We start from the raw sequence: 21,752 nt of genomic DNA, 5'->3' as shown, positions 1-21,752 counted from the left end.
AGCACAGTACCCTCAACCCCCGGCTGTTCCCACCCGCCTCAACACCGTTGGAAGGGAGGAGAACCAATTAAGGCGGGAGGGGGAGTGGAACGAGCAGCTGTCTACCCTTAGCAGGAGGGTTGCTGATTAATTACCTCTCCTGCTGCTGCTGCTGCTGGCTGTCCAGCAGCAGACTGAAGGTGGCTGCTGCTGTGCGCAGGTATATTAAGGCTCAGAGCCTATTATGACACGCGCAGCCAGCGTTCCATTGCCACATTCCGTCTACTGCAGGCGGGATACCTGGATGGCTGAATGTCACTGAGAAGCTCACAGAGACCGCCATAAGCAACAGTTTAAAAGAATGCCACAGACTAATCAACCAAACTTTTTGGGTTGGTTTCTCTTTTATAGTCTGCAGGCATTAAATGAAAGAAGTCAGTGTTCCAGCAGAGGGAGACAACGTTTCAGAAAAGGCATTGTAGCAAACCAAAAAAGAAATTTTAAGCGCAGCAGAGTAACCAGCTCACATACCTGTTAGCTCAGGTGAGTTTAAAAGGCTGCTGTTGATAACAAGGGCATTTGCTAAATAGATGGTGTGTGTGCAACAATATACTGAAAGGTCAATTATATTGTGCAGCTTATCTCACCACCTGTAGTTATTTAGGTGAAAGCTCCAAAATGCTTGCCTAATATGTCTGTTTATCCAAAAGGAAGTATAGAGGGAGAGCTAGATACATAGCATTGCATTACATTACATTACATGGCAATGCAATGCACAGTTGCTGAAGTTGAACCAAAATGAGCTTGTCATCTGGCTTCTGCAACTTTTAACATGAAAAATCCAATGAGGAGAAGAAAAGCAAAGCCAAAGAGTCCATCCCAAAATCCGACAAACAAGCAAAATGAACAAAAAGCATTGAATTCAATTCTTTCTGATTTTAGAAACTGCATTAAAGAAGGGGTGCACCGGTCCTGGAGATACTGCAATACCAGGTCAATGCGTGGAGTGGACAGAGCAAGCTCTTTTTCCATCTCCCTGTTCTAAAAATCCATTTAATATATGGTCCCCAGATAGGGGACGTATCAGATATTAAACTGATAAGAACAGATACTACACTTGATCTTAGCCAAAAGGCCGAGAAGCGATAACCAGAATTGGTTTCCGACTACGGTGCCACCCAAGGATTCTGAAAAGTCCATTTGTGGAGATGGCCACCTGGACTCCCGTTAAGAAGACATGCTGTCAACCTCTAGATCCCTCACATGCCTGCACTTTTCGGCTTGCTGCTGCTGCAATCCACGCGTTTTAGATCTGCATAACTCCACCTCTTTTAGCACAGTACCCTCAACCCCCGGCTGTTCCCACCCGCCTCAACACCGTTGGAAGGGAGGAGAACCAATTAAGGCGGGGGGGGGGGGTGGAACGAGCAGCTGTCTACCCTTAGCAGGAGGGTTGCTGATTAATTACCTCTCCTGCTGCTGCTGCTGCTGGCTGTCCAGCAGCAGACTGAAGGTGGCTGCTGCTGTGCGCAGGTATATAAAGGCTCAGAGCCTATTATGACACGCGCAGCCAGCGTTCCATTGCCACATTCCGTCTACTGCAGGCGGGATACCTGGATGGCTGAATGTCACTGAGAAGCTCACAGAGACCGCCATAAGCAACAGTTTAAAAGAATGCCACAGACTAATCAACCAAACTTTTTGGGTTGGTTTCTCTTTTATAGTCTGCAGGCATTAAATGAAAGAAGTCAGTGTTCCAGCAGAGGGAGACAACGTTTCAGAAAAGGCATTGTAGCAAACCAAAAAAGAAATTTTAAGCGCAGCAGAGTAACCAGCTCACATACCTGTTAGCTCAGGTGAGTTTAAAAGGCTGCTGTTGATAACAAGGGCATTTGCTAAATAGATGGTGTGTGTGCAACAATATACTGAAAGGTCAATTATATTGTGCAGCTTATCTCACCACCTGTAGTTATTTAGGTGAAAGCTCCAAAATGCTTGCCTAATATGTCTGTTTATCCAAAAGGAAGTATAGAGGGAGAGCTAGATAGATAGCATTGCATTACATTACATTACATGGCAATGCAATGCACAGTTGCTGAAGTTGAACCAAAATGAGCTTGTCATCTGGCTTCTGCAACTTTTAACATGAAAAATCCAATGAGGAGAAGAAAAGCAAAGCCAAAGAGTCCATCCCAAAATCCGACAAACAAGCAAAATGAACAAAAAGCATTGAATTCAATTCTTTCTGATTTTAGAAACTGCATTAAAGAAGGGGTGCACCGGTCCTGGAGATACTGCAATACCAGGTCAATGCGTGGAGTGGACAGAGCAAGCTCTTTTTCCATCTCCCTGTTCTAAAAATCCATTTAATATATGGTCCCCAGATAGGGGACGTATCAGATATTAAACTGATAAGAACAGATACTACACTTGATCTTAGCCAAAAGGCCGAGAAGCGATAACCAGAATTGGTTTCCGACTACGGTGCCACCCAAGGATTCTGAAAAGTCCATTTGTGGAGATGGCCACCTGGACTCCCGTTAAGAAGACATGCTGTCAACCTCTAGATCCCTCACATGCCTGCACTTTTCGGCTTGCTGCTGCTGCAATCCACGCGTTTTAGATCTGCATAACTCCACCTCTTTTAGCACAGTACCCTCAACCCCCGGCTGTTCCCACCCGCCTCAACACCGTTGGAAGGGAGGAGAACCAATTAAGGCGGGGGGGGGGGTGGAACGAGCAGCTGTCTACCCTTAGCAGGAGGGTTGCTGATTAATTACCTCTCCTGCTGCTGCTGCTGCTGGCTGTCCAGCAGCAGACTGAAGGTGGCTGCTGCTGTGCGCAGGTATATAAAGGCTCAGAGCCTATTATGACACGCGCAGCCAGCGTTCCATTGCCACATTCCGTCTACTGCAGGCGGGATACCTGGATGGCTGAATGTCACTGAGAAGCTCACAGAGACCGCCATAAGCAACAGTTTAAAAGAATGCCACAGACTAATCAACCAAACTTTTTGGGTTGGTTTCTCTTTTATAGTCTGCAGGCATTAAATGAAAGAAGTCAGTGTTCCAGCAGAGGGAGACAACGTTTCAGAAAAGGCATTGTAGCAAACCAAAAAAGAAATTTTAAGCGCAGCAGAGTAACCAGCTCACATACCTGTTAGCTCAGGTGAGTTTAAAAGGCTGCTGTTGATAACAAGGGCATTTGCTAAATAGATGGTGTGTGTGCAACAATATACTGAAAGGTCAATTATATTGTGCAGCTTATCTCACCACCTGTAGTTATTTAGGTGAAAGCTCCAAAATGCTTGCCTAATATGTCTGTTTATCCAAAAGGAAGTATAGAGGGAGAGCTAGATAGATAGCATTGCATTACATTACATTACATGGCAATGCAATGCACAGTTGCTGAAGTTGAACCAAAATGAGCTTGTCATCTGGCTTCTGCAACTTTTAACATGAAAAATCCAATGAGGAGAAGAAAAGCAAAGCCAAAGAGTCCATCCCAAAATCCGACAAACAAGCAAAATGAACAAAAAGCATTGAATTCAATTCTTTCTGATTTTAGAAACTGCATTAAAGAAGGGGTGCACCGGTCCTGGAGATACTGCAATACCAGGTCAATGCGTGGAGTGGACAGAGCAAGCTCTTTTTCCATCTCCCTGTTCTAAAAATCCATTTAATATATGGTCCCCAGATAGGGGACGTATCAGATATTAAACTGATAAGAACAGATACTACACTTGATCTTAGCCAAAAGGCCGAGAAGCGATAACCAGAATTGGTTTCCGACTACGGTGCCACCCAAGGATTCTGAAAAGTCCATTTGTGGAGATGGCCACCTGGACTCCCGTTAAGAAGACATGCTGTCAACCTCTAGATCCCTCACATGCCTGCACTTTTCGGCTTGCTGCTGCTGCAATCCACGCGTTTTAGATCTGCATAACTCCACCTCTTTTAGCACAGTACCCTCAACCCCCGGCTGTTCCCACCCGCCTCAACACCGTTGGAAGGGAGGAGAACCAATTAAGGCGGGGGGGGGGGGTGGAACGAGCAGCTGTCTACCCTTAGCAGGAGGGTTGCTGATTAATTACCTCTCCTGCTGCTGCTGCTGCTGGCTGTCCAGCAGCAGACTGAAGGTGGCTGCTGCTGTGCGCAGGTATATTAAGGCTCAGAGCCAATTATGACACGCGCAGCCAGCGTTCCATTGCCACATTCCGTCTACTGCAGGCGGGATACCTGGATGGCTGAATGTCACTGAGAAGCTCACAGAGACCGCCATAAGCAACAGTTTAAAAGAATGCCACAGACTAATCAACCAAACTTTTTGGGTTGGTTTCTCTTTTATAGTCTGCAGGCATTAAATGAAAGAAGTCAGTGTTCCAGCAGAGGGAGACAACGTTTCAGAAAAGGCATTGTAGCAAACCAAAAAAGAAATTTTAAGCGCAGCAGAGTAACCAGCTCACATACCTGTTAGCTCAGGTGAGTTTAAAAGGCTGCTGTTGATAACAAGGGCATTTGCTAAATAGATGGTGTGTGTGCAACAATATACTGAAAGGTCAATTATATTGTGCAGCTTATCTCACCACCTGTAGTTATTTAGGTGAAAGCTCCAAAATGCTTGCCTAATATGTCTGTTTATCCAAAAGGAAGTATAGAGGGAGAGCTAGATAGATAGCATTGCATTACATTACATTACATGGCAATGCAATGCACAGTTGCTGAAGTTGAACCAAAATGAGCTTGTCATCTGGCTTCTGCAACTTTTAACATGAAAAATCCAATGAGGAGAAGAAAAGCAAAGCCAAAGAGTCCATCCCAAAATCCGACAAACAAGCAAAATGAACAAAAAGCATTGAATTCAATTCTTTCTGATTTTAGAAACTGCATTAAAGAAGGGGTGCACCGGTCCTGGAGATACTGCAATACCAGGTCAATGCGTGGAGTGGACAGAGCAAGCTCTTTTTCCATCTCCCTGTTCTAAAAATCCATTTAATATATGGTCCCCAGATAGGGGACGTATCAGATATTAAACTGATAAGAACAGATACTACACTTGATCTTAGCCAAAAGGCCGAGAAGCGATAACCAGAATTGGTTTCCGACTACGGTGCCACCCAAGGATGCTGAAAAGTCCATTTGTGGAGATGGCCACCTGGACTCCCGTTAAGAAGACATGCTGTCAACCTCTAGATCCCTCACATGCCTGCACTTTTCGGCTTGCTGCTGCTGCAATCCACGCGTTTTAGATCTGCATAACTCCACCTCTTTTAGCACAGTACCCTCAACCCCCGGCTGTTCCCACCCGCCTCAACACCGTTGGAAGGGAGGAGAACCAATTAAGGCGGGGGGGGGGTGGAACGAGCAGCTGTCTACCCTTAGCAGGAGGGTTGCTGATTAATTACCTCTCCTGCTGCTGCTGCTGCTGGCTGTCCAGCAGCAGACTGAAGGTGGCTGCTGCTGTGCGCAGGTATATAAAGGCTCAGAGCCTATTATGACACGCGCAGCCAGCGTTCCATTGCCACATTCCGTCTACTGCAGGCGGGATACCTGGATGGCTGAATGTCACTGAGAAGCTCACAGAGACCGCCATAAGCAACAGTTTAAAAGAATGCCACAGACTAATCAACCAAACTTTTTGGGTTGGTTTCTCTTTTATAGTCTGCAGGCATTAAATGAAAGAAGTCAGTGTTCCAGCAGAGGGAGACAACGTTTCAGAAAAGGCATTGTAGCAAACCAAAAAAGAAATTTTAAGCGCAGCAGAGTAACCAGCTCACATACCTGTTAGCTCAGGTGAGTTTAAAAGGCTGCTGTTGATAACAAGGGCATTTGCTAAATAGATGGTGTGTGTGCAACAATATACTGAAAGGTCAATTATATTGTGCAGCTTATCTCACCACCTGTAGTTATTTAGGTGAAAGCTCCAAAATGCTTGCCTAATATGTCTGTTTATCCAAAAGGAAGTATAGAGGGAGAGCTAGATAGATAGCATTGCATTACATTACATTACATGGCAATGCAATGCACAGTTGCTGAAGTTGAACCAAAATGAGCTTGTCATCTGGCTTCTGCAACTTTTAACATGAAAAATCCAATGAGGAGAAGAAAAGCAAAGCCAAAGAGTCCATCCCAAAATCCGACAAACAAGCAAAATGAACAAAAAGCATTGAATTCAATTCTTTCTGATTTTAGAAACTGCATTAAAGAAGGGGTGCACCGGTCCTGGAGATACTGCAATACCAGGTCAATGCGTGGAGTGGACAGAGCAAGCTCTTTTTCCATCTCCCTGTTCTAAAAATCCATTTAATATATGGTCCCCAGATAGGGGACGTATCAGATATTAAACTGATAAGAACAGATACTACACTTGATCTTAGCCAAAAGGCCGAGAAGCGATAACCAGAATTGGTTTCCGACTACGGTGCCACCCTAGGATTCTGAAAAGTCCATTTGTGGAGATGGCCACCTGGACTCTCGTTAAGAAGACATGCTGTCAACCTCTAGATCCCTCACATGCCTGCACTTTTCGGCTTGCTGCTGCTGCAATCCACGCGTTTTAGATCTGCATAACTCCACCTCTTTTAGCACAGTACCCTCAACCCCCGGCTGTTCCCACCCGCCTCAACACCGTTGGAAGGGAGGAGAACCAATTAAGGCGGGGGGGGGGTGGAACGAGCAGCTGTCTACTCTTAGCAGGAGGGTTGCTGATTAATTACCTCTCCTGCTGCTGCTGCTGCTGGCTGTCCAGCAGCAGACTGAAGGTGGCTGCTGCTGTGCGCAGGTATATAAAGGCTCAGAGCCTATTATGACACGCGCAGCCAGCGTTCCATTGCCACATTCCGTCTACTGCAGGCGGGATACCTGGATGGCTGAATGTCACTGAGAAGCTCACAGAGACCGCCATAAGCAAGAGTTTAAAAGAATGCCACAGACTAATCAACCAAACTTTTTGGGTTGGTTTCTCTTTTATAGTCTGCAGGCATTAAATGAAAGAAGTCAGTGTTCCAGCAGAGGGAGACAACGTTTCAGAAAAGGCATTGTAGCAAACCAAAAAAGAAATTTTAAGCGCAGCAGAGTAACCAGCTCACATACCTGTTAGCTCAGGTGAGTTTAAAAGGCTGCTGTTGATAACAAGGGCATTTGCTAAATAGATGGTGTGTGTGCAACAATATACTGAAAGGTCAATTATATTGTGCAGCTTATCTCACCACCTGTAGTTATTTAGGTGAAAGCTCCAAAATGCTTGCCTAATATGTCTGTTTATCCAAAAGGAAGTATAGAGGGAGAGCTAGATAGATAGCATTGCATTACATTACATTACATGGCAATGCAATGCACAGTTGCTGAAGTTGAACCAAAATGAGCTTGTCATCTGGCTTCTGCAACTTTTAACATGAAAAATCCAATGAGGAGAAGAAAAGCAAAGCCAAAGAGTCCATCCCAAAATCCGACAAACAAGCAAAATGAACAAAAAGCATTGAATTCAATTCTTTCTGATTTTAGAAACTGCATTAAAGAAGGGGTGCACCGGTCCTGGAGATACTGCAATACCAGGTCAATGCGTGGAGTGGACAGAGCAAGCTCTTTTTCCATCTCCCTGTTCTAAAAATCCATTTAATATATGGTCCCCAGATAGGGGACGTATCAGATATTAAACTGATAAGAACAGATACTACACTTGATCTTAGCCAAAAGGCCGAGAAGCGATAACCAGAATTGGTTTCCGACTACGGTGCCGCCCAAGGATTCTGAAAGGTCCATTTGTGGAGATGGCCACCTGGACTCCCGTTAAGAAGACATGCTGTCAACCTCTAGATCCCTCACATGCCTGCACTTTTCGGCTTGCTGCTGCTGCAATCCACGCGTTTTAGATCTGCATAACTCCACCTCTTTTAGCACAGTACCCTCAACCCCCGGCTGTTCCCACCCGCCTCAACACCGTTGGAAGGGAGGAGAACGAATTAAGGCGGGGGGGGGGTGGAACGAGCAGCTGTCTACCCTTAGCAGGAGGGTTGCTGATTAATTACCTCTCCTGCTGCTGCTGCTGCTGGCTGTCCAGCAGCAGACTGAAGGTGGCTGCTGCTGTGCGCAGGTATATAAAGGCTCAGAGCCTATTATGACACGCGCAGCCAGCGTTCCATTGCCACATTCCGTCTACTGCAGGCGGGATACCTGGATGGCTGAATGTCACTGAGAAGCTCACAGAGACCGCCATAAGCAACAGTTTAAAAGAATGCCACAGACTAATCAACCAAACTTTTTGGGTTGGTTTCTCTTTTATAGTCTGCAGGCATTAAATGAAAGAAGTCAGTGTTCCAGCAGAGGGAGACAACGTTTCAGAAAAGGCATTGTAGCAAACCAAAAAAGAAATTTTAAGCGCAGCAGAGTAACCAGCTCACATACCTGTTAGCTCAGGTGAGTTTAAAAGGCTGCTGTTGATAACAAGGGCATTTGCTAAATAGATGGTGTGTGTGCAACAATATACTGAAAGGTCAATTATATTGTGCAGCTTATCTCACCACCTGTAGTTATTTAGGTGAAAGCTCCAAAATGCTTGCCTAATATGTCTGTTTATCCAAAAGGAAGTATAGAGGGAGAGCTAGATAGATAGCATTGCATTACATTACATTACATGGCAATGCAATGCACAGTTGCTGAAGTTGAACCAAAATGAGCTTGTCATCTGGCTTCTGCAACTTTTAACATGAAAAATCCAATGAGGAGAAGAAAAGCAAAGCCAAAGAGTCCATCCCAAAATCCGACAAACAAGCAAAATGAACAAAAAGCATTGAATTCAATTCTTTCTGATTTTAGAAACTGCATTAAAGAAGGGGTGCACCGGTCCTGGAGATACTGCAATACCAGGTCAATGCGTGGAGTGGACAGAGCAAGCTCTTTTTCCATCTCCCTGTTCTAAAAATCCATTTAATATATGGTCCCCAGATAGGGGACGTATCAGATATTAAACTGATAAGAACAGATACTACACTTGATCTTAGCCAAAAGGCCGAGAAGCGATAACCAGAATTGGTTTCCGACTACGGTGCCACCCAAGGATTCTGAAAAGTCCATTTGTGGAGATGGCCACCTGGACTCCCGTTAAGAAGACATGCTGTCAACCTCTAGATCCCTCACATGCCTGCACTTTTCGGCTTGCTGCTGCTGCAATCCACGCGTTTTAGATCTGCATAACTCCACCTCTTTTAGCACAGTACCCTCAACCCCCGGCTGTTCCCACCCGCCTCAACACCGTTGGAAGGGAGGAGAACCAATTAAGGCGGGGGTGGGGGTGGAACGAGCAGCTGTCTACCCTTAGCAGGAGGGTTGCTGATTAATTACCTCTCCTGCTGCTGCTGCTGCTGGCTGTCCAGCAGCAGACTGAAGGTGGCTGCTGCTGTGCGCAGGTATATAAAGGCTCAGAGCCTATTATGACACGCGCAGCCAGCGTTCCATTGCCACATTCCGTCTACTGCAGGCGGGATACCTGGATGGCTGAATGTCACTGAGAAGCTCACAGAGACCGCCATAAGCAACAGTTTAAAAGAATGCCACAGACTAATCAACCAAACTTTTTGGGTTGGTTTCTCTTTTATAGTCTGCAGGCATTAAATGAAAGAAGTCAGTGTTCCAGCAGAGGGAGACAACGTTTCAGAAAAGGCATTGTAGCAAACCAAAAAAGAAATTTTAAGCGCAGCAGAGTAACCAGCTCACATACCTGTTAGCTCAGGTGAGTTTAAAAGGCTGCTGTTGATAACAAGGGCATTTGCTAAATAGATGGTGTGTGTGCAACAATATACTGAAAGGTCAATTATATTGTGCAGCTTATCTCACCACCTGTAGTTATTTAGGTGAAAGCTCCAAAATGCTTGCCTAATATGTCTGTTTATCCAAAAGGAAGTATAGAGGGAGAGCTAGATAGATAGCATTGCATTACATTACATTACATGGCAATGCAATGCACAGTTGCTGAAGTTGAACCAAAATGAGCTTGTCATCTGGCTTCTGCAACTTTTAACATGAAAAATCCAATGAGGAGAAGAAAAGCAAAGCCAAAGAGTCCATCCCAAAATCCGACAAACAAGCAAAATGAACAAAAAGCATTGAATTCAATTCTTTCTGATTTTAGAAACTGCATTAAAGAAGGGGTGCACCGGTCCTGGAGATACTGCAATACCAGGTCAATGCGTGGAGTGGACAGAGCAAGCTCTTTTTCCATCTCCCTGTTCTAAAAATCCATTTAATATATGGTCTCCAGATAGGGGACGTATCAGATATTAAACTGATAAGAACAGATACTGCACTTGATCTTAGCCAAAAGGCCGAGAAGCGATAACCAGAATTGGTTTCCGACTACGGTGCCACCCAAGGATTCTGAAAAGTCCATTTGTGGAGATGGCCACCTGGACTCCCGTTAAGAAGACATGCTGTCAACCTCTAGATCCCTCACATGCCTGCACTTTTTGGCTTGCTGCTGCTGCAATCCACGCGTTTTAGATCTGCATAACTCCACCTCTTTTAGCACAGTACCCTCAACCCCCGGCTGTTCCCACCCGCCTCAACACCGTTGGAAGGGAGGAGAACCAATTAAGGCGGGGGGGGGGTGGAACGAGCAGCTGTCTACCCTTAGCAGGAGGGTTGCTGATTAATTACCTCTCCTGCTGCTGCTGCTGCTGGCTGTCCAGCAGCAGACTGAAGGTGGCTGCTGCTGTGCGCAGGTATATAAAGGCTCAGAGCCTATTATGACACGCGCAGCCAGCGTTCCATTGCCACATTCCGTCTACTGCAGGCGGGATACCTGGATGGCTGAATGTCACTGAGAAGCTCACAGAGACCGCCATAAGCAACAGTTTAAAAGAATGCCACAGACTAATCAACCAAACTTTTTGGGTTGGTTTCTCTTTTATAGTCTGCAGGCATTAAATGAAAGAAGTCAGTGTTCCAGCAGAGGGAGACAACGTTTCAGAAAAGGCATTGTAGCAAACCAAAAAAGAAATTTTAAGCGCAGCAGAGTAACCAGCTCACATACCTGTTAGCTCAGGTGAGTTTAAAAGGCTGCTGTTGATAACAAGGGCATTTGCTAAATAGATGGTGTGTGTGCAACAATATACTGAAAGGTCAATTATATTGTGCAGCTTATCTCACCACCTGTAGTTATTTAGGTGAAAGCTCCAAAATGCTTGCCTAATATGTCTGTTTATCCAAAAGGAAGTATAGAGGGAGAGCTAGATAGATAGCATTGCATTACATTACATTACATGGCAATGCAATGCACAGTTGCTGAAGTTGAACCAAAATGAGCTTGTCATCTGGCTTCTGCAACTTTTAACATGAAAAATCCAATGAGGAGAAGAAAAGCAAAGCCAAAGAGTCCATCCCAAAATCCGACAAACAAGCAAAATGAACAAAAAGCATTGAATTCAATTCTTTCTGATTTTAGAAACTGCATTAAAGAAGGGGTGCACCGGTCCTGGAGATACTGCAATACCAGGTCAATGCGTGGAGTGGACAGAGCAAGCTCTTTTTCCATCTCCCTGTTCTAAAAATCCATTTAATATATGGTCCCCAGATAGGGGACGTATCAGATATTAAACTGATAAGAACAGATACTACACTTGATCTTAGCCAAAAGGCCGAGAAGCGATAACCAGAATTGGTTTCCGACTACGGTGCCACCCAAGGATTCTGAAAAGTCCATTTGTGGAGATGGCCACCTGGACTCCCGTTAAGAAGACATGCTGTCAACCTCTAGATCCCTCACATGCCTGCACTTTTCGGCTTGCTGCTGCTGCAATCCACGCGTTTTAGATCTGCATAACTCCACCTCTTTTAGCACAGTACCCTCAACCCCCGGCTGTTCCCACCCGCCTCAACACCGTTGGAAGGGAGGAGAACCAATTAAGGCGGGGGGGGGGGGTGGAACGAGCAGCTGTCTACTCTTAGCAGGAGGGTTGCTGATTAATTACCTCTCCTGCTGCTGCTGCTGCTGGCTGTTCAGCAGCAGACTGAAGGTGGCTGCTGCTGTGCGCAGGTATATAAAGGCTCAGAGCCTATTATGACACGCGCAGCCAGCGTTCCATTGCCACATTCCGTCTACTGCAGGCGGGATACCTGGATGGCTGAATGTCACTGAGAAGCTCACAGAGACCGCCATAAGCAACAGTTTAAAAGAATGCCACAGACTAATCAACCAAACTTTTTGGGTTGGTTTCTCTTTTATAGTCTGCAGGCATTAAATGAAAGAAGTCAGTGTTCCAGCAGAGGGAGACAACGTTTCAGAAAAGGCATTGTAGCAAACCAAAAAAGAAATTTTAAGCGCAGCAGAGTAACCAGCTCACATACCTGTTAGCTCAGGTGAGTTTAAAAGGCTGCTGTTGATAACAAGGGCATTTGCTAAATAGATGGTGTGTGTGCAACAATATACTGAAAGGTCAATTATATTGTGCAGCTTATCTCACCACCTGTAGTTATTTAGGTGAAAGCTCCAAAATGCTTGCCTAATATGTCTGTTTATCCAAAAGGAAGTATAGAGGGAGAGCTAGATAGATAGCATTGCATTACATTACATTACATGGCAATGCAATGCACAGTTGCTGAAGTTGAACCAAAATGAGCTTGTCATCTGGCTTCTGCAACTTTTAACATGAAAAATCCAATGAGGAGAAGAAAAGCAAAGCCAAAGAGTCCATCCCAAAATCCGACAAACAAGCAAAATGAACAAAAAGCATTGAATTCAATTCTTTCTGATTTTAGAAACTGCATTAAAGAAGGGGTGCACCGGTCCTGGAGATACTGCAATACCAGGTCAATGCGTGGAGTGGACAGAGCAAGCTCTTTTTCCATCTCCCTGTTCTAAAAATCCATTTAATATATGGTCCCCAGATAGGGGACGTATCAGATATTAAACTGATAAGAACAGATACTACACTTGATCTTAGCCAAAAGGCCGAGAAGCGATAACCAGAATTGGTTTCCGACTACGGTGCCACCCAAGGATTCTGAAAAGTCCATTTGTGGAGATGGCCACCTGGACTCCCGTTAAGAAGACATGCTGTCAACCTCTAGATCCCTCACATGCCTGCACTTTTCGGCTTGCTGCTGCTGCAATCCACGCGTTTTAGATCTGCATAACTCCACCTCTTTTAGCACAGTACCCTCAACCCCCGGCTGTTCCCACCCGCCTCAACACCGTTGGAAGGGAGGAGAACCAATTAAGGCGGGGGGGGGGGTGGAACGAGCAGCTGTCTACCCTTAGCAGGAGGGTTGCTGATTAATTACCTCTCCTGCTGCTGCTGCTGCTGCTGTCCAGCAGCAGACTGAAGGTGGCTGCTGGTGTGCGCAGGTATATAAAGGCTCAGAGCCTATTATGACACGCGCAGCCAGCGTTCCATTGCCACATTCCGTCTACTGCAGGCGGGATACCTGGATGGCTGAATGTCACTGAGAAGCTCACAGAGACCGCCATAAGCAACAGTTTAAAAGAATGCCACAGACTAATCAACCAAACTTTTTGGGTTGGTTTCTCTTTTATAGTCTGCAGGCATTAAATGAAAGAAGTCAGTGTTCCAGCAGAGGGAGACAACGTTTCAGAAAAGGCATTGTAGCAAACCAAAAAAGAAATTTTAAGCGCAGCAGAGTAACCAGCTCACATACCTGTTAGCTCAGGTGAGTTTAAAAGGCTGCTGTTGATAACAAGGGCATTTGCTAAATAGATGGTGTGTGTGCAACAATATACTGAAAGGTCAATTATATTGTGCAGCTTATCTCACCACCTGTAGTTATTTAGGTGAAAGCTCCAAAATGCTTGCCTAATATGTCTGTTTATCCAAAAGGAAGTATAGAGGGAGAGCTAGATAGATAGCATTGCATTACATTACATTACATGGCAATGCAATGCACAGTTGCTGAAGTTGAACCAAAATGAGCTTGTCATCTGGCTTCTGCAACTTTTAACATGAAAAATCCAATGAGGAGAAGAAAAGCAAAGCCAAAGAGTCCATCCCAAAATCCGACAAACAAGCAAAATGAACAAAAAGCATTGAATTCAATTCTTTCTGATTTTAGAAACTGCATTAAAGAAGGGGTGCACCGGTCCTGGAGATACTGCAATACCAGGTCAATGCGTGGAGTGGACAGAGCAAGCTCTTTTTCCATCTCCCTGTTCTAAAAATCCATTTAATATATGGTCCCCAGATAGGGGACGTATCAGATATTAAACTGATAAGAACAGATACTACACTTGATCTTAGCCAAAAGGCCGAGAAGCGATAACCAGAATTGGTTTCCGACTACGGTGCCACCCAAGGATTCTGAAAAGTCCATTTGTGGAGATGGCCACCTGGACTCCCGTTAAGAAGACATGCTGTCAACCTCTAGATCCCTCACATGCCTGCACTTTTCGGCTTGCTGCTGCTGCAATCCACGCGTTTTAGATCTGCATAACTCCACCTCTTTTAGCACAGTACCCTCAACCCCCGGCTGTTCCCACCCGCCTCAACACCGTTGGAAGGGAGGAGAACCAATTAAGGCGGGGGGGGGGGGTGGAACGAGCAGCTGTCTACCCTTAGCAGGAGGGTTGCTGATTAATTACCTCTCCTGCTGCTGCTGCTGCTGGCTGTCCAGCAGCAGACTGAAGGTGGCTGCTGCTGTGCGCAGGTATATAAAGGCTCAGAGCCTATTATGACACGCGCAGCCAGCGTTCCATTGCCACATTCCGTCTACTGCAGGCGGGATACCTGGATGGCTGAATGTCACTGAGAAGCTCACAGAGACCGCCATAAGCAACAGTTTAAAAGAATGCCACAGACTAATCAACCAAACTTTTTGGGTTGGTTTCTCTTTTATAGTCTGCAGGCATTAAATGAAAGAAGTCAGTGTTCCAGCAGAGGGAGACAACGTTTCAGAAAAGGCATTGTAGCAAACCAAAAAAGAAATTTTAAGCGCAGCAGAGTAACCAGCTCACATACCTGTTAGCTCAGGTGAGTTTAAAAGGCTGCTGTTGATAACAAGGGCATTTGCTAAATAGATGGTGTGTGTGCAACAATATACTGAAAGGTCAATTATATTGTGCAGCTTATCTCACCACCTGTAGTTATTTAGGTGAAAGCTCCAAAATGCTTGCCTAATATGTCTGTTTATCCAAAAGGAAGTATAGAGGGAGAGCTAGATAGATAGCATTGCATTACATTACATTACATGGCAATGCAATGCACAGTTGCTGAAGTTGAACCAAAATGAGCTTGTCATCTGGCTTCTGCAACTTTTAACATGAAAAATCCAATGAGGAGAAGAAAAGCAAAGCCAAAGAGTCCATCCCAAAATCCGACAAACAAGCAAAATGAACAAAAAGCATTGAATTCAATTCTTTCTGATTTTAGAAACTGCATTAAAGAAGGGGTGCACCGGTCCTGGAGATACTGCAATACCAGGTCAATGCGTGGAGTGGACAGAGCAAGCTCTTTTTCCATCTCCCTGTTCTAAAAATCCATTTAATATATGGTCCCCAGATAGGGGACGTATCAGATATTAAACTGATAAGAACAGATACTACACTTGATCTTAGCCAAAAGGCCGAGAAGCGATAACCAGAATTGGTTTCCGACTACGGTGCCACCCAAGGATTCTGAAAAGTCCATTTGTGGAGATGGCCACCTGGACTCCCGTTAAGAAGACATGCTGTCAACCTCTAGATCCCTCACATGCCTGCACTTTTCGGCTTGCTGCTGCTGCAATCCACGCGTTTTAGATCTGCATAACTCCACCTCTTTTAGCACAGTACCCTCAACCCCCGGCTGTTCCCACCCGCCTCAACACCGTTGGAAGGGAGGAGAACCAATTAAGGCGCGGGGGGGGGGTGGAACGAGCAGCTGTCTACCCTTAGCAGGAGGGTTGCTGATTAATTACCTCTCCTGCAGCTGCTGCTGCTGGCTGTCCAGCAGCAGACTGAAGGTGGCTGCTGCTGTGCGCAGGTATATAAAGGCTCAGAGCCTATTATGACACGCGCAGCCAGCGTTCCATTGCCACATTCCGTCTACTGCAGGCGGGATACCTGGATGGCTGAATGTCACTGAGAAGCTCACAGAGACCGCCATAAGCAACAGTTTAAAAGAATGCCACAGACTAATCAACCAAACTTTTTGGGTTGGTTTCTCTTTTATAGTCTGCAGGCATTAAATGAAAGAAGTCAGTGTTCCAGCAGAGGGAGACAACGTTTCAGAAAAGGCATTGTAGCAAACCAAAAAAGAAATTTTAAGCGCAGCAGAGTAACCAGCTCACATACCTGTTAGCTCAGGTGAGTTTAAAAGGCTGCTGTTGATAACAAGGGCATTTGCTAAATAGATGGTGTGTGTGCAACAATATACTGAAAGGTCAATTATATTGTGCAGCTTATCTCACCACCTGTAGTTATTTAGGTGAAAGCTCCAAAATGCTTGCCTAATATGTCTGTTTATCCAAAAGGAAGTATAGAGGGAGAGCTAGATAGATAGCATTGCATTACATTACATTACATGGCAATGCAATGCACAGTTGCTGAAGTTGAACCAAAATGAGCTTGTCATCTGGCTTCTGCAACTTTTAACATGAAAAATCCAATGAGGAGAAGAAAAGCAAAGCCAAAGAGTCCATCCCAAAATCCGACAAACAAGCAAAATGAACAAAAAGCATTGAATTCAATTCTTTCTGATTTTAGAAACTGCATTAAAGAAGGGGTGCACCGGTCCTGGAGATACTGCAATACCAGGTCAATGCGTGGAGTGGACAGAGCAAGCTCTTTTTCCATCTCCCTGTTCTAAAAATCCATTTAATATATGGTCCCCAGTTAGGGGACGTATCAGATATTAAACTGATAAGAACAGATACTACACTTGATCTTAGCCAAAAGGCCGAGAAGCGATAACCAGAATTGGTTTCCGACTACGGTGCCACCCAAGGATTCTGAAAAGTCCATTTGTGGAGATGGCCACCTGGACTCCCGTTAAGAAGACATGCTGTCAACCTCTAGATCCCTCACATGCCTGCACTTTTCGGCTTGCTGCTGCTGCAATCCACGCGTTTTAGATCTGCATAACTCCACCTCTTTTAGCACAGTACCCTCAACCCCCGGCTGTTCCCACCCGCCTCAACACCGTTGGAAGGGAGGAGAACCAATTAAGGCGGGGGGGGGGGTGGAACGAGCAGCTGTCTACCCTTAGCAGGAGGGTTGCTGATTAATTACCTCTCCTGCTGCTGCTGCTGGCTGTCCAGCAGCAGACTGAAGGTGGCTGCTGCTGTGCGCAGGTATATAAAGGCTCAGAGCCTATTATGACACGCGCAGCCAGCGTTCCATTGCCACATTCCGTCTACTGCAGGCGGGATACCTGGATGGCTGAATGTCACTGAGAAGCTCACAGAGACCGCCATAAGCAACAGTTTAAAAGAATGCCACAGACTAATCAACCAAACTTTTTGGGTTGGTTCTCTTTTATAGTCTGCAGGCATTAAATGAAAGAAGTCAGTGTTCCAGCAGAGGGAGACAACGTTTCAGAAAAGGCATTGTAGTAAACCAAAAAAGAAATATTAAGCGCAGCAGAGTAACCAGCTCACATACCTGTTAGCTCAGGTGAGTTTAAAAGGCTGCTGTTGATAACAAGGGCATTTGCTAAATAGATGGTGTGTGTGCAACAATATACTGAAAGGTCAATTATATTGTGCAGCTTATCTCACCACCTGTAGTTATTTAGGTGAAAGCTCCAAAATGCTTGCCTAATATGTCTGTTTATCCAAAAGGAAGTATAGAGGGAGAGCTAGATAGATAGCATTGCATTACATTACATTACATGGCAATGCAATGCACAGTTGCTGAAGTTGAACCAAAATGAGCTTGTCATCTGGCTTCTGCAACTTTTAACATGAAAAATCCAATGAGGAGAAGAAAAGCAAAGCCAAAGAGTCCATCCCAAAATCCGACAAACAAGCAAAATGAACAAAAAGCATTGAATTCAATTCTTTCTGATTTTAGAAACTGCATTAAAGAAGGGGTGCACCGGTCCTGGAGATACTGCAATACCAGGTCAATGCGTGGAGTGGACAGAGCAAGCTCTTTTTCCATCTCCCTGTTCTAAAAATCCATTTAATATATGGTCCCCAGATAGGGGACGTATCAGATATTAAACTGATAAGAACAGATACTACACTTGATCTTAGCCAAAAGGCCGAGAAGCGATAACCAGAATTGGTTTCCGACTACGGTGCCACCCAAGGATTCTGAAAAGTCCATTTGTGGAGATGGCCACCTGGACTCCCGTTAAGAAGACATGCTGTCAACCTCTAGATCCCTCACATGCCTGCACTTTTCGGCTTGCTGCTGCTGCAATCCACGCGTTTTAGATCTGCATAACTCCACCTCTTTTAGCACAGTACCCTCAACCCCCGGCTGTTCCCACCCGCCTCAACACCGTTGGAAGGGAGGAGAACCAATTAAGGCGGGGGGGGGGGGTGGAACGAGCAGCTGTCTACCCTTAGCAGGAGGGTTGCTGATTAATTACCTCTCCTGCTGCTGCTGCTGCTGGCTGTCCAGCAGCAGACTGAAGGTGGCTGCTGCTGTGCGCAGGTATATAAAGGCTCAGAGCCTATTATGACACACGCAGCCAGCGTTCCATTGCCACATTCCGTCTACTGCAGGCGGGATACCTGGATGGCTGAATGTCACTGAGAAGCTCACAGAGACCGCCATAAGCAACAGTTTAAAAGAATGCCACAGACTAATCAACCAAACTTTTTGGGTTGGTTTCTCTTTTATAGTCTGCAGGCATTAAATGAAAGAAGTCAGTGTTCCAGCAGAGGGAGACAACGTTTCAGAAAAGGCATTGTAGCAAACCAAAAAAGAAATTTTAAGCGCAGCAGAGTAACCAGCTCACATACCTGTTAGCTCAGGTGAGTTTAAAAGGCTGCTGTTGATAACAAGGGCATTTGCTAAATAGATGGTGTGTGTGCAACAATATACTGAAAGGTCAATTATATTGTGCAGCTTATCTCACCACCTGTAGTTATTTAGGTGAAAGCTCCAAAATGCTTGCCTAATATGTCTGTTTATCCAAAAGGAAGTATAGAGGGAGAGCTAGATAGATAGCATTGCATTACATTACATTACATGGCAATGCAATGCACAGTTGCTGAAGTTGAACCAAAATGAGCTTGTCATCTGGCTTCTGCAACTTTTAACATGAAAAATCCAATGAGGAGAAGAAAAGCAAAGCCAAAGAGTCCATCCCAAAATCCGACAAACAAGCAAAATGAACAAAAAGCATTGAATTCAATTCTTTCTGATTTTAGAAACTGCATTAAAGAAGGGGTGCACCGGTCCTGGAGATACTGCAATACCAGGTCAATGCGTGGAGTGGACAGAGCAAGCTCTTTTTCCATCTCCCTGTTCTAAAAATCCATTTAATATATGGTCCCCAGATAGGGGACGTATCAGATATTAAACTGATAAGAACAGATACTACACTTGATCTTAGCCAAAAGGCCGAGAAGCGATAACCAGAATTGGTTTCCGACTACGGTGCCACCCAAGGATTTTGAAAAGTCCATTTGTGGAGATGGCCACCTGGACTCCCGTTAAGAAGACATGCTGTCAACCTCTAGATCCCTCACATGCCTGCACTTTTCGGCTTGCTGTTGCTGCAATCCACGCGTTTTAGATCTGCATAACTCCACTTCTTTTAGCACAGTACCCTCAACCCCCGGCTGTTCCCACCCGCCTCAACACCGTTGGAAGGGAGGAGAACCAATTAAGGCGGGGGGGGGGTGGAACGAGCAGCTGTCTACCCTTAGAAGGAGGGTTGCTGATTAATTACCTCTCCTGCTGCTGCTGGCTGTCCAGCAGCAGACTGAAGGTGGCTGCTGCTGTGCGCAGGTATATAAAGGCTCAGAGCCTATTATGACACGCGCAGCCAGCGTTCCATTGCCACATTCCGTCTACTGCAGGCGGGATACCTGGATGGCTGAATGTCACTGAGAAGCTCACAGAGACCGCCATAAGCAACAGTTTAAAAGAATGCCACAGACTAATCAACCAAACTTTTTGGGTTTTTTTCTCTTTTATAGTCTGCAGGCATTAAATGAAAGAAGTCAGTGTTCCAGCAGAGGGAGACAACGTTTTAGAAAAGGCATTGTAGCAAACCAAAAAAGAAATTTTAAGCGCAGCAGAGTAACCAGCTCACATACCTGTTAGCTCAGGTGAGTTTAAAAGGCTGCTGTTGATAACAAGGGCATTTGCTAAATAGATGGTGTGTGTGCAACAATATACTGAAAGGTCAATTATATTGTGCAGCTTATCTCACCACCTGTAGTTATTTAGGTGAAAGCTCCAAAATGCTTGCCGAATATGTCTGTTTATCCAAAAGGAAGTATAGAGGTAGAGCTAGATAGATAGCATTGCATTACATTACATTACATGGCAATGCAATGCACAGTTGCTGAAGTTGAACCAAAATGAGCTTGTCATCTGGCTTCTGCAACTTTTAACATGAAAAATCCAATGAGGAGAAGAAAAGCAAAGCCAAAGAGTCCATCCCAAAATCCGACAAACAAGCAAAATGAACAAAAAGCATTGAATTCAATTCTTTCTGATTTTAGAAACTGCATTAAAGAAGGGGTGCACCGGTCCTGGAGATACTGCAATACCAGGTCAATGCGTGGAGTGGACAGAGCAAGCTCTTTTTCCATCTCCCTGTTCTAAAAATCCATTTAATATATGGTCCCCAGATAGGGGACGTATCAGATATTAAACTGATAAGAGCAGATACTACACTTGATCTTAGCCAAAAGGCCGAGAAGCGATAACCAGAATTGGTTTCCGACTACGGTGCCACCCAAGGATTCTGAAAAGTCCATTTGTGGAGATGGCCACCTGGACTCCCGTTAAGAAGACATGCTGTCAACCTCTAGATCACTCACATGCCTGCACTTTTCGGCTTGCTGCTGCTGCAATCCACGCGTTTTAGATCTGCATAACTCCACCTCTTTTAGCACAGTACCCTCAACCCCCAGCTGTTCCCACCCGCCTCAACATCGTTGGAAGGGAGGAGAACCAATTAAGGCGGGGGGGGGGGGTGGAACGAGCAGCTGTCTACCCTTAGCAGGAGGGTTGCTGATTAATTACCTCTCCTGCTGCTGCTGCTGCTGGCTGTCCAGCAGCAGACTGAAGGTGGCTGCTGCTGTGCGCAGGTATATAAAGGCTCAGAGCCTATTATGACACGCACAGCCAGCGTTCCATTGGCACATTCCGTCTACTGCAGGCGGGATACCTGGATGGCTGAATGTCACTGAGAAGCTCACAGAGACCGCCATAAGCAACAGTTTAAAAGAATGCCACAGACTAATCAACCAAACTTTTTGGGTTGGTTTCTCTTTTATAGTCTGCAGGCATTAAATGAAAGAAGTCAGTGTTCCAGCAGAGGGAGACAACGTTTCTTAAAAGGCATTGTAGCAAACCAAAAAAGAAATTTTAAGCGCAGCAGAGTAACCAGCTCACATACCTGTTAGCTCAGGTGAGTTTAAAAGGCTGCTGTTGATAACAAGGGCATTTGCTAAATAGATGGTGTGTGTGCAACAATATACTGAAAGGTCAATTATATTGTGCAGCTTATCTCACCACCTGTAGTTATTTAGGTGAAAGCTCCAAAATGCTTGCCTAATATGTCTGTTTATCCAAAAGGAAGTATAGAGGGAGAGCTAGATAGATAGCATTGCATTACATTACATTACATGGCAATGCAATGCACAGTTGCTGAAGTT

The 21,752-nt window shown here is 45.2% G+C and overlaps 16 non-coding genes across 16 annotated transcripts; all 16 read right to left on the bottom strand.

Annotated features, from left to right (window-relative positions):
* Positions 1–935: 935 nt before the first annotated feature.
* On the bottom strand, positions 936–1,126 carry LOC141237839 (U2 spliceosomal RNA). Its single transcript, XR_012303363.1, has one exon. It is a non-coding gene; the product is annotated as a U2 spliceosomal RNA (small nuclear RNA).
* Positions 1,127–2,248: 1,122 nt separating this feature from the next.
* Positions 2,249–2,439, bottom strand: LOC141237828 (U2 spliceosomal RNA). The gene has a single exon (XR_012303352.1). It is a non-coding gene; the product is annotated as a U2 spliceosomal RNA (small nuclear RNA).
* A 1,121-nt stretch (positions 2,440–3,560) lies between these two features.
* Positions 3,561–3,751, bottom strand: LOC141237817 (U2 spliceosomal RNA). Its single transcript, XR_012303341.1, has one exon. It is a non-coding gene; the product is annotated as a U2 spliceosomal RNA (small nuclear RNA).
* A 1,122-nt stretch (positions 3,752–4,873) lies between these two features.
* On the bottom strand, positions 4,874–5,064 carry LOC141237805 (U2 spliceosomal RNA). Its single transcript, XR_012303330.1, has one exon. It is a non-coding gene; the product is annotated as a U2 spliceosomal RNA (small nuclear RNA).
* Positions 5,065–6,184: 1,120 nt separating this feature from the next.
* On the bottom strand, positions 6,185–6,375 carry LOC141237794 (U2 spliceosomal RNA). Its single transcript, XR_012303319.1, has one exon. It is a non-coding gene; the product is annotated as a U2 spliceosomal RNA (small nuclear RNA).
* Positions 6,376–7,495: 1,120 nt separating this feature from the next.
* LOC141237782 (U2 spliceosomal RNA) lies at positions 7,496–7,686 on the bottom strand. Its single transcript, XR_012303308.1, has one exon. It is a non-coding gene; the product is annotated as a U2 spliceosomal RNA (small nuclear RNA).
* Positions 7,687–8,806: 1,120 nt separating this feature from the next.
* Positions 8,807–8,997, bottom strand: LOC141237770 (U2 spliceosomal RNA). Its single transcript, XR_012303296.1, has one exon. It is a non-coding gene; the product is annotated as a U2 spliceosomal RNA (small nuclear RNA).
* Positions 8,998–10,118: 1,121 nt separating this feature from the next.
* On the bottom strand, positions 10,119–10,309 carry LOC141237400 (U2 spliceosomal RNA). Its single transcript, XR_012302950.1, has one exon. It is a non-coding gene; the product is annotated as a U2 spliceosomal RNA (small nuclear RNA).
* Positions 10,310–11,429: 1,120 nt separating this feature from the next.
* On the bottom strand, positions 11,430–11,620 carry LOC141237758 (U2 spliceosomal RNA). Its single transcript, XR_012303285.1, has one exon. It is a non-coding gene; the product is annotated as a U2 spliceosomal RNA (small nuclear RNA).
* Positions 11,621–12,742: 1,122 nt separating this feature from the next.
* LOC141237747 (U2 spliceosomal RNA) lies at positions 12,743–12,933 on the bottom strand. Its single transcript, XR_012303274.1, has one exon. It is a non-coding gene; the product is annotated as a U2 spliceosomal RNA (small nuclear RNA).
* Positions 12,934–14,053: 1,120 nt separating this feature from the next.
* On the bottom strand, positions 14,054–14,244 carry LOC141237736 (U2 spliceosomal RNA). Its single transcript, XR_012303263.1, has one exon. It is a non-coding gene; the product is annotated as a U2 spliceosomal RNA (small nuclear RNA).
* A 1,122-nt stretch (positions 14,245–15,366) lies between these two features.
* LOC141237724 (U2 spliceosomal RNA) lies at positions 15,367–15,557 on the bottom strand. The gene has a single exon (XR_012303252.1). It is a non-coding gene; the product is annotated as a U2 spliceosomal RNA (small nuclear RNA).
* A 1,122-nt stretch (positions 15,558–16,679) lies between these two features.
* Positions 16,680–16,870, bottom strand: LOC141237832 (U2 spliceosomal RNA). The gene has a single exon (XR_012303356.1). It is a non-coding gene; the product is annotated as a U2 spliceosomal RNA (small nuclear RNA).
* Positions 16,871–17,987: 1,117 nt separating this feature from the next.
* Positions 17,988–18,178, bottom strand: LOC141237713 (U2 spliceosomal RNA). The gene has a single exon (XR_012303241.1). It is a non-coding gene; the product is annotated as a U2 spliceosomal RNA (small nuclear RNA).
* Positions 18,179–19,300: 1,122 nt separating this feature from the next.
* LOC141237702 (U2 spliceosomal RNA) lies at positions 19,301–19,491 on the bottom strand. The gene has a single exon (XR_012303230.1). It is a non-coding gene; the product is annotated as a U2 spliceosomal RNA (small nuclear RNA).
* A 1,114-nt stretch (positions 19,492–20,605) lies between these two features.
* On the bottom strand, positions 20,606–20,796 carry LOC141237916 (U2 spliceosomal RNA). The gene has a single exon (XR_012303437.1). It is a non-coding gene; the product is annotated as a U2 spliceosomal RNA (small nuclear RNA).
* Between the last annotated feature and the right edge of the window lie 956 nt (positions 20,797–21,752).

This window comes from Phyllobates terribilis, unplaced genomic scaffold (genome assembly GCF_046119375.1).
Source record: "Phyllobates terribilis strain yellow unplaced genomic scaffold, ASM4611937v1 Scaffold_734__1_contigs__length_741531, whole genome shotgun sequence".
NCBI classification, from domain to species: Eukaryota; Metazoa; Chordata; class Amphibia; order Anura; family Dendrobatidae; genus Phyllobates; species Phyllobates terribilis.
Note: the sequence above shows the minus strand (reverse complement) of the source record. Positions and strands in the feature narration are given on the sequence as shown.